The 16,663-nt window shown below is 38.7% G+C and overlaps 1 long non-coding RNA gene across 1 annotated transcript; it reads left to right on the plus strand.

Annotated features, from left to right (window-relative positions):
• The first annotated feature begins 7,443 nt into the window (after positions 1 to 7,443).
• On the plus strand, positions 7,444 to 11,268 carry LOC146586395 (uncharacterized). Its single transcript, XR_014897814.1, has 3 exons — positions 7,444 to 7,630; positions 7,706 to 7,864; positions 11,056 to 11,268. It is a non-coding gene; the product is annotated as an uncharacterized LOC146586395 (long non-coding RNA).
• The last annotated feature ends 5,395 nt before the right edge of the window (positions 11,269 to 16,663 follow it).

Consider the following 16,663-nt stretch of genomic DNA (forward strand, 5'->3'; position numbering starts at 1 on the left):
CTGAAATGGCTTTAAGGAAAAATATCTGCAGTTTATGTACCTTAAAGCAAACAAAAAGCCCAACCAAAAATCAACAAGAAAAGGAAAGAAGGGCCCAGATCTTGCTAGCACACAGCTCAAAACAGAGAAGTGAAAAATGTTAACGCAAGAGCTGAGCAAGCTAAAGAACGTGGATCTTCGGCTGGACCTTGGGGCAGAGCAGCRCAGATACTGGGTTGCCTGCTAACACAGCTTTGAATTACTAATACTGCTACATCCCTGTGTGCGTCTTGAACCTGCTGTTGGTATGGAAGGGAAATACCAGGATCTTTTCCCCTAGCCTTCATAAAACTGAAACCAGTGGGGAGGAAGTGGTTTCCATAAATCACAAGCACCCACGGTGGCAGCACACCAAATGATTGCTCTCTGTACATTCAATAAAAAGGACGTCCAGTGTGCAGGATTGGTTTTCATTATCKTTTGGTATCTTTTTGATCAGATGCGCTCTCCTGACCCATAGCACAGAATACATTTTCCACTTCCTGATATATCCGCATAGCTCAGTCTAGACCTCTTCGCTGTTATGGTTGTTTCAGCACACCAGCCAAATCCATATAAATGCTACAAAATTTTTAACTACATGTGGCTGGTTCATCGTCTAAATCTAAGCACACAGTTGCCATCATGGGACTAATCTGGGTCATGTGCTAAGGGCCTGTAATCAGTAATTTGCAGAAGGAAATCTAATGTTATGCTGGCTGGGAGAGTTGAGGTGAAATCAAWGCATCTCTGTGACAAGAACATGCATCTTTAATGCATTATGGATAACATGATTCCACATGATTCCCTTTATTACTATTTGAGTATGAAGAAAGAATTAATATATAATTAGAGTAACATAAATAACCCCCCCCCCTTTTTTTTTTTGCCATGTTTCTTTGCACACACAGCCTGTTCCCACAATAGCAGTGTGTGTTATTCCTGCTGCTTTGGCTGTGTCTAGCTCTGGCAGTAATATTTTCTGAGTTTTTCCTGGTCTTTTCCATTAGGGTCACTATTTCTCATTCTCCCCGCTGCATGGTTACACAGATTTTTTGGCAACTATTTTGTTTCATGACRGAAATGTTGTCATGCATCTTTCAGTGATGGAGAGATATCCTTCTACCAGACCTCATTGTTGGGATGATGTTCTATATAAGAAATTACTACCATCATTTTTTAAAAGAAGTGAATCAATAACAATATAGCTATAGAGAAAGGTCTGCAAAAAGAGATCAGACAAGTGYTTTTAAATATAACTCATATTGTAATCGATCAATTGGGGTTTGGTGGACAAAATCAAAAAACTAAAAGGTCTGTTCCTGTCTTAGTCAATGTTAGCTATTGGCATTTATCAAAATCAAATAAAAAAAAGCCTAACAAAGAATAAACAGGGCAATGATTATTCCATAGCAATATCAAAGGTTTTTCAGTGTAATTAATTTAAATTCTGTTTTTCAGAAATTGTTTTGTTTCATAAAAAATATACAGAATCATCATAGCCATTTTAATCATCATTTAGCCATAGCCWTGAAAAAAATAAAGTGTGTTGCGGGTTACTGCTGAATTGTAACTACCTGAGAAAAACAAACAAACAAATAAGCAGCACAAGTCAAATCCAGTGTTCCCAGGCAGAGCATTTTACTCAACACATGCAAAAGCTGCACATGTGTGTCTATTAACGGATRTACACACTGGGTTTGCAGATGTGACTGCACATCGAGTGATTCTTCTGGAGTGACAGCAACAAAGCGGATCACTAATCTCCTAATCACAGAACCAGAAGGTCTATAACTGCACTCCTCAGATATTATCAAGCTTTTGTTCTCTTGTTAGAAAGTTTTTCAAAATAAAATCATGGAAAAAATGCCCAAAAGCTAAAATATCAAACACTGAACAGGAATAGGAAAAGATAAAAAGTAGAACAAAAAAAAATTGCAGAGAATAATATACTTAAATACGCACAAATGCAAGTAGTCCATACAGTAGGTATTGTTTTTGTTGTGAAAAATCCTCTGAGACCTCTCTTTTCCTCTATATTAATAATGGCCATCAGTCCCATGGTATTCAAATACTGTTGTACAGAGCTGTAAACAGAAATATAGCATCTTAAATATAAAGGGTCACAATATTCTCATGAGTTTCCATGTAAGACAAAGGCCACAAAAAATCTAAGTTAAATCTGACTTCAAAATTGAAGAAGTTCTCAAAGCCTTCATTTAGTTGCTGCATAGTCCTCAAAGCACTTAAAGACCCACTTCACTGGWGTCTATACCACTAACATGCTTCGTAAGAGCTTATGTATCTATTTCTTGAGGTTGTGTACATATTCACGAATGTCCTGGCAATGCTCAGATGTTTAGTCATCTGAGTCTGGAGACATACTCTTTCCCTTTCTAAATCCTCAAATAATGGCTCAGACTATTCATACCCCTAGGTCAGGATCCCAAGGGAATGTAGGCATCCTTCCAAAAAATGCAAAACAAATTTAAGTTTTCTCTTGTCCTCAGAGTTCCCTACTTTCTCGCTCACAAGGGCTGTCTTACTGGTATTGTTGATCCTGTCCTGAGACACTTAGGCTCTTCTGGGGACAAGCTGGATTCTGCTCAAGGGCTGAGTGCTTAAATCTTAAGTAACGAAGGGACAGAGCTAATAAATGCCTAAGTCCCTGAAAGAACCAGGGCTTAGAATTAATAAAATAGATCTTATATCAGTGCGGGGGAAAAAAGAAACAGAACAGACATATGAGCTGTGCAGAAGCACAAAGTCAGTCCCAACATCCAGGTAAGACTCCAGAAGATGTTGGTTTTCATTCTCATTCAAGCTGTCTTTGGTGACCACATCCCTTGGGGGCCAGAATGCAAACAAGGCAGCTGGCTGAGGAAGCAAATGGGAAACCAGAAAATGGCCAAGAGGAAGCCCTGAATCTATGGAATTACCATAAGGCTTTGGTTGAACCCTCCAAAACTGCTTGATCTGTAACAGCACTCCTGAAGAGCATGAGAATCAGTGCTGGACACATAATAATTAAGAAATCATTACACTGTACTTTTGTAATACTAACAGATGGCCTATGTAATCTATATATTCAAAATGAATAAAGGTAGATACTTACCTAATGAAAGCAGAAATGAGATTAGTCTCGGTATTTTATCTTCCTAAAAATCTGGCTAATAATGAGTAATAATAAGCTCCTCTGGCACTGAAAACAGTCTTTAGGCCCTAACTTACATCCTACCAGTAATACTTAGCAATGCTCGGCTAGCTTACTGGAGCTATATCAGTTTATTCAAACTGAAAATACTGTCTGTTGTTTTAGAAAAAGAAGCAGTATCTCCTGAGATCTCCAAATGTGTGTGATTTGGTGAACATTTGAGTCAGTTAACCTAAAAATAATTGTGTAGTTTTTGTGTACTCTACATACTTGAATCTAAAATTTTTTTACATGAAAATTTTGCCTACTATTTAAATCATAAAAGATATTTAATTTACTAATGTAATGTGCAAATATGAATGTCAGGGAGTTTAGCATAAGATGTAGAACAGAAAGGAGAAAAATATATATCCATCCCTACATATGTGAATCCACAGAATATATTTGAAAAAGATATTTTTGCTACCTTGTGAAGTCTTTTTCTCACTATAAAATATTCTGCTGTGATATATGAAGAATAAATAGGTCATAATAGTGCCTAGAGACTAACTTTGCAACCTTCAGAGAGAGAAGCACACAAATRTATCTTTCACAAATAGAAGCTTATGTTTCTGCTGACCTACCTGAGGRATGCACTAGCCGTAAGTTTTCTTGATTTAGAAGTTCTGTGATGTAGTCAAAACAGAATTTGCTTTTATGGTAGCTAAGCTGAAAATGCTAAGCTCAGTATAGTCTCTCTTAGACATGATCTAGTACTAGGAAGTATGTTACATCCACTGGAAGATAACAGGTTGGGGAAATATCCTCACTTGCAGCTGGCTGTTGTTTCCTTGCAAACTGAAGTTCTCTGGGGCTCAAAAACCCCATTGAATGGCATTTTAATATAGTATTTCACTCTTTATTAGGATCCTGTTATAAACAACTAAAAGAACAAATGCAAATACATAGAATCCAAATTTATGCRTTTAACAGTGAATTACAATTACTGAAGGTCCTTTAGAAAATAATTAATAGATTTAAAACATTCTGGAGAGGAAGAGGTTCTCACTTAATGAGCCACGAGTGTGCAGTGAGTGGTGAGATGCAGCTGTCCTRTAGAAAGAGGTTAAATGCTACAGAATAGAAAAGACAAAAGGTACTAACCCACCTAAGAAAAGGACAGGAGGAACAAAAGTAAAACCGCTATGTCAGATTCTTTGTCTCTAAAACTAAGCTCCTCTTTCAGTTTGGTGTCATATGTGTCTCAGAAATCAATATTCACAGACCATAAAAAAAAAGTGAATTTTAGCATATGAATTATGAATATTTAACTCTTCTTTTTCATGTTTTTTCAAGAACATTTGACAATTATTTCACAAGACAGATTTTTCCCCAAGTGAAAACGAAAGCCTGTAACAGCTGAACTCAGCGTTCTGATAAGATGACTGCTGACAGAGGCATTCAGGGATGCTCAGGCTGCTATGCAGAAATGTTAGATGTGTCATTTATCAGTTGTGATTCTAGATTCCCTAAAAAGATAATTTGTAACATGAATATACTTAAGCTTATATAGTAGTGCACCTCACACTTATGTGTGGGTATGGCAGTGAAGTAAGACTCCACTCTGTCTCACCACTCCAACCAGTCCAGCATAGCTGAGGCTAGAGTGAAATCATCTGTAGTAGCAAAACATGTAGGCAAAAATCACTGCAGCAGAGCCTTCCTGCTTTGAATTGAGTCTTAAGGCACCTACAAACCCAAYTTTTTAGCTTACTGATACTCTAAAGTGTATTATTGATGACAATTCTATGAAAAATTGATTATCATCTCAACTCTTAGGGGTATGCAGGAAATATGAGCTGAAAAGCCATCTCATTAGGYTAGAAAGATCTAGTGAGACATTGACGGAAGTTAAAGAACATAGGAGTTAAATAAATGCCCTCCATTTTGATTCTGTTTAATAAATACATCTGTAATTACAGGCTAGATTTTTGGTCTGGGCTCGTCGCACCTTCAGAATGGAGCTAAGTCTTAGACAAGTGGCATGAATTACCCTCTAAAAGTGTTTTGCTCTCTTAACTAAATGTACAAGGAGATGGCACAACTGACTGAAATGAGATTCCTAGCTTTTAGAAGGTTAATATACAGTGAAGTGAGTCCTGTTTAATCATCTGTAAAACTTACAGTCTAAATGAGATGGGCCATAGATAGGAAGGAGAACACTAATACAGAGATGAGAATTCATTTACCTGGAGTTATACAGTGTTTTTCCCTAGATTGTTTGTCCTAGTAGCCTATTACCTGTTGGCCCACTCTACCCATTAACTTCTGTGGACTTCAGATGAGACTTCAAAAATCTCATTCCTTACTTGAAATTAATCATAAAACTTGGGGGCCCAAAATTTCAAGACTGTTTTCTGGCTCCTTAAAACATATTTAGTCACCAAAATATAACCTTTCAGGAAAAAAAAAGATTGTATGGAACAGATAGCTCCTCCCAGTGATATCAAATAATACCTTTGCCAGRCAACACAAATGTCTTTGTAGAATGCTAGAGAAACCTGATATTGTTGTTTCAAACTAACTTTTCAGGATGGATAAATAAATACATGATAAAGTATTGAAGAAAGAATGCAGAGAAGTATTCATATAGACTTCAGAGATCCAAAATAACCTTATTCACCCACAGAATTATCTTATCAGTCAGAAAGGATGCTCCAGTAAATATCTGTGCTGAAGACATAACTCCATTAATAAAAACAAGCAACTTACAAAAATATTACAAATAGAAGTACAGAAATGTTATCAAATTAATGATAATGTTGTATAAATCAATGGTGTGTCCTTGTCTGGCATACTACATTTAGCAAAAGAAGCTGTAGCAGAAATAGATYGACTTGAGTGGAAGATGAGTAAGCAATGTTCTTGAAAACATGGAATTTGGGTACACGAGAACAGAATGGGTAACACAATTAATATATACAAAGAAACTTCAGGCAGATACTTATTCAAAAGATAAATCAGTTTCTGGCTTACGTAAAATAAGAATTTGCTCCAGCTCTACTTGTATTGCTTTAATATTTGTCTTCTGTACGTCCTTAACCAACTAATTCTTGTAAGATTTTGTGGTTAAGAAAGGGAATTTTAATAAATTATATAAATAATTAACATGCAAAAAATCATGAAAATGACACAGAAAATTAAGATAGCTAATTTTTAGCTGTAATATGGGTTCAACAGGAAGTTTAAGAATTGCCTGCATCATCCATAGTTTACAGGTTGGGCCATCCTGTACTGCCATTGGAGATGGGGATATTTTGGAGATTGGATATTTTCAAGCAGAGAAAAGAAACAAGTCTGGCTGTTTCACATGCCAGATGAGTGCCCTAGCTATTAGGCTAATGTACAACCATTTCCTTCCCCCTAGTTAAAAATAAAGCAGTAATATTCTGAGCTATTTTCTTCCCTACATCAATGTAGGTGTGAGAAGTAGTTTGAGGGCATCTACTGGGAGAGGTAGGAGGACTTCTGAGGACTGCTATTTGCACATCTAGAAAAATGCTGGTATAAATTAAGTACCTTTTTGTCCAGCCTTGTCAAAACCAAGGAGCACTTGCAGATCTCCAAAAACAACTTTTTAGGCATCTGAAGACATTAAGATGGAAAAGAAGATCGTTGTTGGGAATTAGGGTCCCAAGATTAGGAAGAAACAAAGCAGCCAGCCTTATGGAGCAGAAACTGGGACTGAGTGCTGAGAGAATTCCATTTCTAAGCAGCCTACAGCTTTTTTTTAGAGATCTGTCCCTGAGTGAAAGATTGCTCATTCATTATTAGGATACTGCTGGGTGCATGTGAGACACATCTGAGAGCATGCAGCTGGCAAACTCATTAGGGAGTATGAAATCAGATCATTTCAGTGTTGTTTGCCTTGATAATCTTTCCGGTCTGAGTGTACAAAATAGTACAATGGTTTGTTTGAGCTTACATTGGTTTACTCATATTGGCTAAATAAATATCTGGACATGGAAATATTAGCAGTCATTGCCTTCATCAGACAACAGCCCAGGAGTTTAGCTGCRAGTGTGTCGGCAGCACAGTCTTGCCAGAGGAATTCATTACAGTCCTCTCCAGCATCCCCTCCCTCAGCAACTTGTGACTCACAGCTCTTGTTTTTATTTTCTTTTTCCCAGCAGCCAACTTAGAGATAGGCAACCTCTGACCCAAATAAAAGCAACTATTTCTAGCTGTTTGATGGCATTTAGCTACAGTCTTGTGTTGTTTTCCTTAGGCAAGAGGTCTCTCAGCTCTCTAGTAAACACTAGTCCTTGTCTCTTGAGCTCTCCCGCTCTTGCATACCTGCYCCGGAGCTATCAGCGTGATCACAGGCTTCATCCTCCAGCATCTGATGTTGGCTCACCCAAGGCGAGAGCAGTGACATGGATGCAGGTCCATCAACATGCTTGCAGAGTACAAGGCCGGGTAATTTGACAGGAGAAACCAGAAACGTCTTCAAACTGCAGGAGGCTGTTACTGGACATCTCTCTTTCATTGCAGGTCTTGCCTTTCAAATATTGGGGGCCAGTCACCCGCCGAGAGCTGAGCAGTAGGAGCACAGCATGAGAAAGCATGGCACCACGATGGATAACTCTGTGAATTCCAGCGTCTGAGCGAGGGATCAATGCAAGACTAAGAAATGTATTTGCTGAAAAGCAGGTGATTTATATTTACATCTCTAGATATGTATGCATGTCTATATGCACACATGTGCATGAGTTACAAAAATGGTATTCATGCAGAACAAAGCTGGTTTTTAGAAATCACCAAAAAGAGGGCTAGTAGAATATGCTTAGGTATTTTTCTTTCTTTCTTTTTTTTTTTTTTTTTTTTTTTTTTTTTTTTTTTTTTTTTTTTTTTTTTTTTTTTTTTTNTTTGGATTCAGTGCTTCAGTTAAGCATTTTGGGGGTAAAACAGTCTTCTAAACTTGTATTTTATTTTAGAAATAGGGATAAACTACAATGCTTTGGATGAAACAAAACATTAACTCATCAAAAAGGGCAGGGCAGCCCTCCTTTATTATAGTGTCTAGACCACGGTGCTGTATTTTATGAACTCAAAGGAGAAGCTGGAAGGAAAGTAATTCTCTCTCAAGGACGCACAGCCTACAGTGTTTACAATAAGCTATTAGCTAACTGGGAACCGGGCTTCTCCCTCAGGTAAAGGGAGCTCACAGCCAGTGCTGAGTGAAGGAAAGGTTTGGACACTCTTATTGGATCCAGCTGAGCCTAGGGAGGAGAAAYGGACATCTACGGGATGCAGGATCCAAAGGATGGATAGTCTTTAAGCTGATACCAGCACCACGGGCTCTGCTGCACACGCACTGCAGTTTCACCAATATCTGAGGGTCAGCTATTACTCTAAGAGCTAAAATGCTGCTTGTCGTTTATTCACTGTCAGGTTTATTTGCTGTCAGGTTTCTGAGCTGCCAGTCTTCCAAAGATTTAAAGTCGCGTGTTATGGTCTCTAGTGATGAAAGGGAAAATTGAAAAGTGCTAGTATTAAATCCATTCATCCAGCAGCCCAATTTTTTAATATTGTTCTTGAAAAACTGTTGGTGTTTATGTTTTACATCAGGCTATAAGACTTATGGTATTTACATAAATGCTAGCCCAGTCCGATCACTTATGGCTGCACCATCGAGACAGAGAAATCTGTTCTCAAAAAACAAAAACCTTATGGAAGAATGTGTTTATATATAATAAAGGACAGAATGAGATACAGTATACTGAAGCCTTACATTTAAATACACAAGTGCAACAGCAGGAAAGAGATATATTTTTCACAAAGGCAGAATTATTTTCTAATACTTTTATTAATAGTATTTCAAATGCTATTCATTATATTTGGCATTATTCTTTTTTATGTAATTTAAATAAGAAGCCCTATTGTGTCTGTCTTGAAGTCAGCTGGGAACTATTAGCAGTTATTTATCAGGCTTCAAAATATCAATTAATTTGAATTGTTAAACACTTTTTTGATGGTCAGAACTCTGAACAGTATTCTAGCAATGAATCACCCTGAATAATACAAAAAGAACTACTAGATGTTGATATATAATATTGTCTCATATTCTTCCTTCCTCCTTATGCCAAAAATTCAGTCTTATTTCAGGTATCAGTGTTTTATTTCTACAGACTCTAAATCTAGTGATTATTAGGAAGAGTGTTGGCAGCAGGTCGAGGAAGGTGATCCTGCCCCTCTACTCAGCCCTGCTGAGGCCTCATCTCCAGTACCGTGTCCAGTTCTGGGCTCCCCAGTACAAAAAAGACATGGAGCTACTGAAGAGAGTCCAGCATAGGGCTACGAAGATGATCAGAGGGCTGGAGCACCTGCCCCATGAGGAACTGCTGCGAGAGCTGGGCCTCTTCMGCCTGGGGAAGAGAAGACTGAGGGGGGGATCTGATCAATGTGTACAAGTACCTGAAGGGATGATGTCAAGGGGACGGGGACAAACTCTTTTCAGTTGTCCCGTGTGACAGGACAAGAGGCAATGGGCAGAAACTGAAGCACAGGAAGTTCCGCAATGAACGTGAGGGGGAATTTCTTCCCTGTGAGAGTGACAGAGCACTGGAGCAGGTTGCCCAGAGAGGTTGTAGAGTCTCCTTCTCTGGAGATCTTCAAGGCCTGCCTGGATGCAACCCTGTCTAACATGCTCTAGGTGACCCTGCTGAGCAGGGAGGTTGGACTAGATGATCTCCAGAGGTACCTTCCAACCTTACCCATTCTGTGATTCTATGATTCTCCTCTGACTCCCTGACAATATATTTTGCTGCATAGAGATTTATAAAGCAAGTAAGAGTATTTAGAGTATTTAGAAAGTAAATAGCTCAGGAGAGTCTCATCTGCTGGCATTAGGGGTTCAGTGCAGATTAATGTTACTGTAAACGAATGGCAGCGTTACGTACTTTAAACCACACATATACATAGTTTTGGAAATTTTTACTTTGTTGCTGTTGTTACTTTGGTATCTCTATTTAATCTAGAGCAAACTCCGAATGACTGAAAGAACATGGCAAGCAGTATAACAACAGTGGTCAATATTCATGGCAGTTTTCTCATACGTTTAATTCTCCTATCTCACCTGCACATATGGTTCCCTTCCTTTCTCCTGCTGTCCTACTTATATGAAAATTTTAGTACTCACATGCTTACTCAAAGTTAATTTCTGAGAACTAATTACTTGGCTCATCTTCAAAGATGTTAATAGATTAAGAACAAAATCATATGGRGAGAGGGGTTAAAAATGAACTTTTCAAAACCAGAAATTTGTATTTTTTTTCTAATATTTACATGAGGTTAAGATTAAAAAAAAAAAGTTTTTTCAGCTCAAATGTATAGATTTTCTTCCTCAGCTCTTCCATTACTTTCCTCTCTGTCAACAGTAAAATGGAAGAAAGGGAAAAGGGGATAGACTCAGAAGCAAACTACAGATATAAAGTTATACAAAAGCATTTCAGAATGTATTTTGAGAAAGTTCTCTGTGAATTGTGGAAAAATGAGAAGAAAAGGCTATCATCATTTATTACTTGCATAAATGAGTGAATTTTATTTAAAAATTTTAAATGAATTTTAGTCTGTCATTGGGTAAAATTTTTTATTTATTCCCTTTCGGTCTTTAAGATGCTGTGACTGGAGGAGAGCCATCAGAAGATCATCAGTTACTAAGTCTCTCTCCAAAGCAAAATTAGACAGAAATTTGATCAAATTTTGTTTTGAAATAAATTGAGAAAGAACCTTGATAACCATGCAGTTTCCATTTCGGCCTTTGCTTAGACTAGAATGTCTGCATCTTCCATTTGAAATTACTTTGCTCCATTTTCTTTTCTTTCCTTTCCCTTTTCTTTCAGTGTCCTGTGACAGCAACCTCTGCTCTTCGTCAGACCTGCCTCTTCTGCATCCCAGGCCCGCCAGCTCTGCTTTGAAGACTCTGTTGAGCTGCAAAATGATAAACACTTGCACTTACTTGCTTTTCATCTGCTAATATCCTTTCATTTTCAGAGAGAATAAATTTCTTCTTGTATTGTCATTTCATAATTCAGTAACTGTCTCCTTTTGGCCAGTCACATGAGCATGCTGTCGGTTATTTTGGCAAGGTTTAGAGAGAGATGTGAGTAAGAAAGGACTTCTGTCTCTTCATCTGTTTGCCCCACTTTTTTTTGTAAAATAAAGGCCATCTGGATTTTATTTTGCGCTGAAGAATGTACAGCATGTACAGAATTTGTTTTCCATGTGAGAGACAGCATTCAGTTACGACTGCTTGGATTGTAAGCCTGCAAATGTTTGTGGCAAAATACCTGGCTTCGAGTTCTGCTCTCTAAAAAGAAATGTGAGCTAAGCCTGGTCTTGAGAGTAAACGTGGGAGGGAAGCGCGGGGGAAGAAATGCCATGTTGGAGAGCCTGAGAGCTGCACATAACCCACACTCAGCCATTAATGTGCTGCCCTGACCTCTGCACGGCCTGTCTTAATAACACATAGACTCCTATAATCATGCGGCAGCTCTAGTGAGAACAGATCAAAACCTCAAATAAGACGTATAATGGCTTTAAGCCAGGGGAAGGAAAAACAACTAAAAAGCTAACTTGAGAAAGGAAAAATTTGGCTTGTGGTGTAGTAGGTACTTAGTACATGCTGTCAGAGAGGGGGATGGTTTGGTATTGTCCAAAAAGGATTTTATTGAGTCTACTGTCTCTGCATTTCCCAACTTTCTGGGCTGGAAGAGACCTTGTTGATCTCCTGAGGTGCAAGCACAGCTCATTATTCCCAAGATGCAGCAAAATGCTACATTCCTAAAGCTGAATCTAAAAGCAGCTCAAGCTATGATCCCATGCAAGATAGATGTCTAGAAAAGATGGGGTCCATGGTTATCTGGACACCGTCCAGCTAAGTAGTGGAAATTCAGGCAACTGGCAAGTCTAGTTTTCCAAATGCTACGGAAGCTCCTCTTGGAGACACTCATAGGATGCAGGACTCACAAAAGACTGGCTCAGGAAGCTCAGCTGCTATTGATTAGAAGATTTCTTTTACTTTTCCAAGTATCTATCACCCAACAGATTTAAAACATCTTCATTCTTATTTAGCTACCCCTTTGCAGTAAATTGCTGAAATGCATGTTTTAACACTGTTCACACAACCTCGTTTTCAAGCTGCATCACTCATAAAGCATCACTTAACCTTCCCTCTATCTCAGAATCAAACTGAAGCATTTCTCCCAATATGATGTACTGCCATTTCTCCCAGAGGCAATTTAATATATTAATAATGTATTCTTAATGTAATCAGTCATTTAATATCTATTTTATATCTCAGAYATATAATTATTATCAGGCTACATATTTTAAAGATTTGTTTGATCTGTCCCTTGTGGTGGGTTTTGCAAAATCYTTGCCAAAAGTATTGTGGCAGTTTGTGGGAAGCAACAAAAAGTTCAGTCTGCACAGCCTGCTTCATTAGGTCTAAGATTATATTTTGATTTTAAACTGAATCAGTGTTCACTGAAATGCCATCAGTCAAGATAACAAATGAACTTTTAAATGCCATATGTGCTCCAAATGGAATTTTAATGAGATATTAAAATGTACTTTATAGCTCAGGTTATACATAAATATCTTAATGTCAAATATCTTAGAGGCATATGAAATATTTGACCAAGTCAAACATACATATGGGACTGTATTTTTTTTTTTTTTTTTTGGTAAATGTCTTCTCTGGTGGAAGATAAAGTTTAATAGATTTATCCTCCTGAACAGAGAGTTTCTTGATTAGAAGCCACTTCCTTTAATAGTAAACATTAACCTGACAACAATTAAGCTAGTGAGGATTTCTGCTTATTTCTACAAAAAGTTACATGCATTATATTGTATTCATTTGTTCATTACCTCATTCTTCACCCTGATCCACTTTTATCTTATCCAGCAGTAACAACTTCTCCTTTACAGGCAGCATTTTAGAGGAAGGCACTGCAGTTTTTATATAAATTAGAGTCAGCTGACTCATGTCATCTCATGGAATCGCCTTCATTTTCCCATAGTCTAGAGGCCTAAAACTAAAAGTTAATAATAGTAGCAATTAATTGCTTGTTTCAAAACTGTCGTAATTTACGTGTCTGGAGCATTCCAGAGCTTTCAGGTGTTGAACAGCCAGTCTTTCTCAGGCCTCCGTTCCCTGGCTTTGTTAGGGCTAGCAGCCAGGTGCGCGAGTTGTGCTGGCCCAGTGAGGTGGTGGTCCTGCCCCAACCCGTGTCCTGCTTGCAGTTGTGAGGGGGATTTGCTGGGGGACTCCAGTAAATTGTCTCCTTCAATTACTAGGGAGGAGACAGCCGYGGCCGTCTCTTCCCCACTTATTGTAAGAGCCAGCAGACAACTGTGGGAACTGTACAGCATCTTTTTGAACGCAACAACTTATCTTACAAAGAGCCTGTAGAAATCGTATCAATCATTGTGTTCAGAGTTGCGTTCCTCTTGAGAAGCTAAGAAAGTAACCATGGGAAATGTTCAACAGATGAGGGAATTTTCCCCACCAGCAAGTGTAGTAGCTTTGTCCTCCTTGCGTAGTAAAAGCTCTTCAGAGTACTTAGTACACTGGTAGTTCTTGCCCCAGTTTTATCATGTGTTCTTAAAGAGCCCAAAAAATGTTGCAAGTAAATCTAGTCAGGAATGTATGTGTGCATGCATGTATATGTATATAAATATCTTAGCTAAAATATTATACTTTTTTGGAATTTACATTTTCAGTGAAGCTTTGATTGGGAAAACTAGCTCTCAGATTGAAGCTGGAATTTCGAGTAGGGAATGAAGAGAGGCGACAAACAGACTGAAATAATATTTACTGAAATAAAAGATAACTGGGTGCCAGGGCATTCTTTCTGGGTATGAAACAGACTGGTTTAATTCTGTGGCCTGAATCAGAGAAAATTTGTCTTTCTTCTAGATTTGGGCTAGGATTTTTTTGGTTTTGTATGGTTTAGGGAGGAAAAGGGTTATTGTTCATTTTCTTCTCTGAAAACCTGCAGTTAGTCAAGGCTTTGTCCCAAACCAGCATGGGGGAAAAAAAATAAAAAAGCCTCAAACTGGAAAATTTCATGTGACAGGAAAATGATTTCCTGCTTAGCCCAGCTAGGAAGAGCTGGCACAAACTCCACAGCTCCTCCAGAGTGTCTCCCTGGTACTTGGAGCTGAACACATCCGAGAAAGGAACGCAACATGAGTAACAAGATGAATATGCATGTCCTGGATGTGAGTCTTGGAGTCAGCAGAAGTGAGCTACTGCCAGATGTGAGGGTTCAACCCAGACGAATGAGACTTTCAAAGAATCCTTCGGAAAATCTGTTTTGTTCTTACTGACTGAAAGAGTTCACCTCTGTTCTAGCTGGTGACTCAATAAAACGAATTTTGCTTTGAATTTAAAAAGAGAACAGTTGGGCCCATCGTGTGTGTGCAAGCTTGAATTAAACCAACAAGTAAATAGTCTTCTTCACTCTTTGAGCTACTGTGAGGCACCTCAGTGAGCCGCACTGCATTTTTCTGCTACTGACTCTGCTAGCGCTGCTGGCAGCCACTAAGCTCAATGCAAGCTTTTTACTCACTTTTCTTTAGTGTCTCCTTGTTATTTATCATCAACCTCAGGGCGCTTCCAGGCTAATCATGATGGAGGCTTTCTGTGCGTGGAAACTGCCCCGTGGTTCKCCTGCAGAGCCCACCTCAGCCATGCCACGTGGCATGCTGCCCCGCTCTACCACCCGCTGCAAAGTGTGTGGGCCTGCAAAGTGCTGGCATCGCCAAACTCTGTTCATTGTGCACCTGGGCTGCGCATTATTTACATTGCGGGAGCTGCAAATGGCTCCAGTCAGCACTAGGTCTTTTTTTTTTTCCCTAAGCACTGAACAAATAAAAATGGAAAGTCTTGGGTCTGAAAAAATAACGATCCAAGATAGGTTATAAGAGTTGCTATGATTGAAAGAGGCTGGAAAAAAAGTGTAGGGGGATAGTAGATAAAAATACCAGCAGAGAGTCCAGATATGAGCCTGTTATTCTATGTAAAGCACTTGATTTAGGGCGAGTGGTATAATATGCGGGGAGCCATAAACATTTCAAGGCTCTTGAGGCACAGCCCACTGTCAAACTATGCACTACATATAGGCTGTCATCTCCTGAGACAAAAAGTCCTGGGTCTCACAGTCAGTCCTCCTCATCTGTCCCTATAGTCAAGAGAGTGAGACAGGGAGAGGGAGAGAGAGATTGCACATGCATGAGCTTGGCCTTGACCTCAGACCTCAGAGTCCTCATCCCCTTTTTAACCCATCTGGTGAATCTCAGCATGCTAAAGCTGATATTTTCTTATGAAACTGGAATCAACATCAAATGCTAAGATCATCTGATGTGTGCCAGCAGGAAATGAAAGCAGAATAATGAGTTATGCTTCACCTAAAAGTACTATTAGTGGAGTCACTGTGGTTTTACTCTGATATAGCTGGCAGAGAAACAAAGTTTGAGCAACCTCCTCTTTAATTTATCAGACATGGAGATTTGGTATAGCCACTAATACCCAATGCTATTCACCTATATGAAACTAATGACAAGAGAGAGCCTAAATAGATCAAAATTGTCTCTCAGGGAAGAGGCAAAAAGCTTGACTGCAGAATCTGCTCTCATGAATCGTCTCAGCTGTAGATAAAGGACCAAAGAGTATAAGTGCATTGTGAAATATAATGCATACTTATTTGCTGGTATCAGAATGAAGACTGATTTTCTTGGTCTTCTTCATTAGAATAATATTCAATCTGCTACTGGGTGACTGCAGTTCAGCTCTGAAAAAGATGAAGAGTAACACTACTTTGCTAACCTTATCGGGTTGTTTAGGACAAAACTAAATGAGACTTCTGAGAAGAGCCCATCATTCAGTTGTTATGATAAAATCAGAAAGGGAATAAGAAAAAGTGTAGAGGTTTAATGTACTGAAAACCTTGCATGTGTACATACACCACTGCAAGAATAAACAAAAAAGAGATTAAATTCATTCTGCATGATCACAAATATGATTTAACTAGCATAATAAAGATCTAATGGGATAATGTATATGCTAAAACTTAATAGGAGGAGTACGGGTTGTTCATTAAGGACAGAAGGGGAGAGTGAGGAAGGGAGATTTGAAATCATAGAGTAAACCTGATGAAAGCTTCTGGGTGACAACAGAAAAGGGAACAGGGGTAGGAACTACAGTGGAGGAGGAGGCAGACCACCAAGAATATGATCAAGAGGATGAAGCATTATGTGAGCTGTCCTTCAGAAGAATGGGATCTACCTGCACAATTTTAATCATGAAACTTTTCTTTTGGAAAAGAAAACTACAAGACAGGAACAGGTGATAATTCTGGGTGTGATGGAAACAGTAAGGGAGATTTCTGATAGCAAAGAACAAGTTGAGAATAAATAGATGGAAGGCAACTTCGGTGAAAATCA

This window comes from Rhea americana, unplaced genomic scaffold (genome assembly GCF_003343005.1).
Source record: "Rhea americana isolate MKP2758 unplaced genomic scaffold, rheAme1 scaffold_69, whole genome shotgun sequence".
Classification (NCBI taxonomy): domain Eukaryota; kingdom Metazoa; phylum Chordata; class Aves; order Rheiformes; family Rheidae; genus Rhea; species Rhea americana.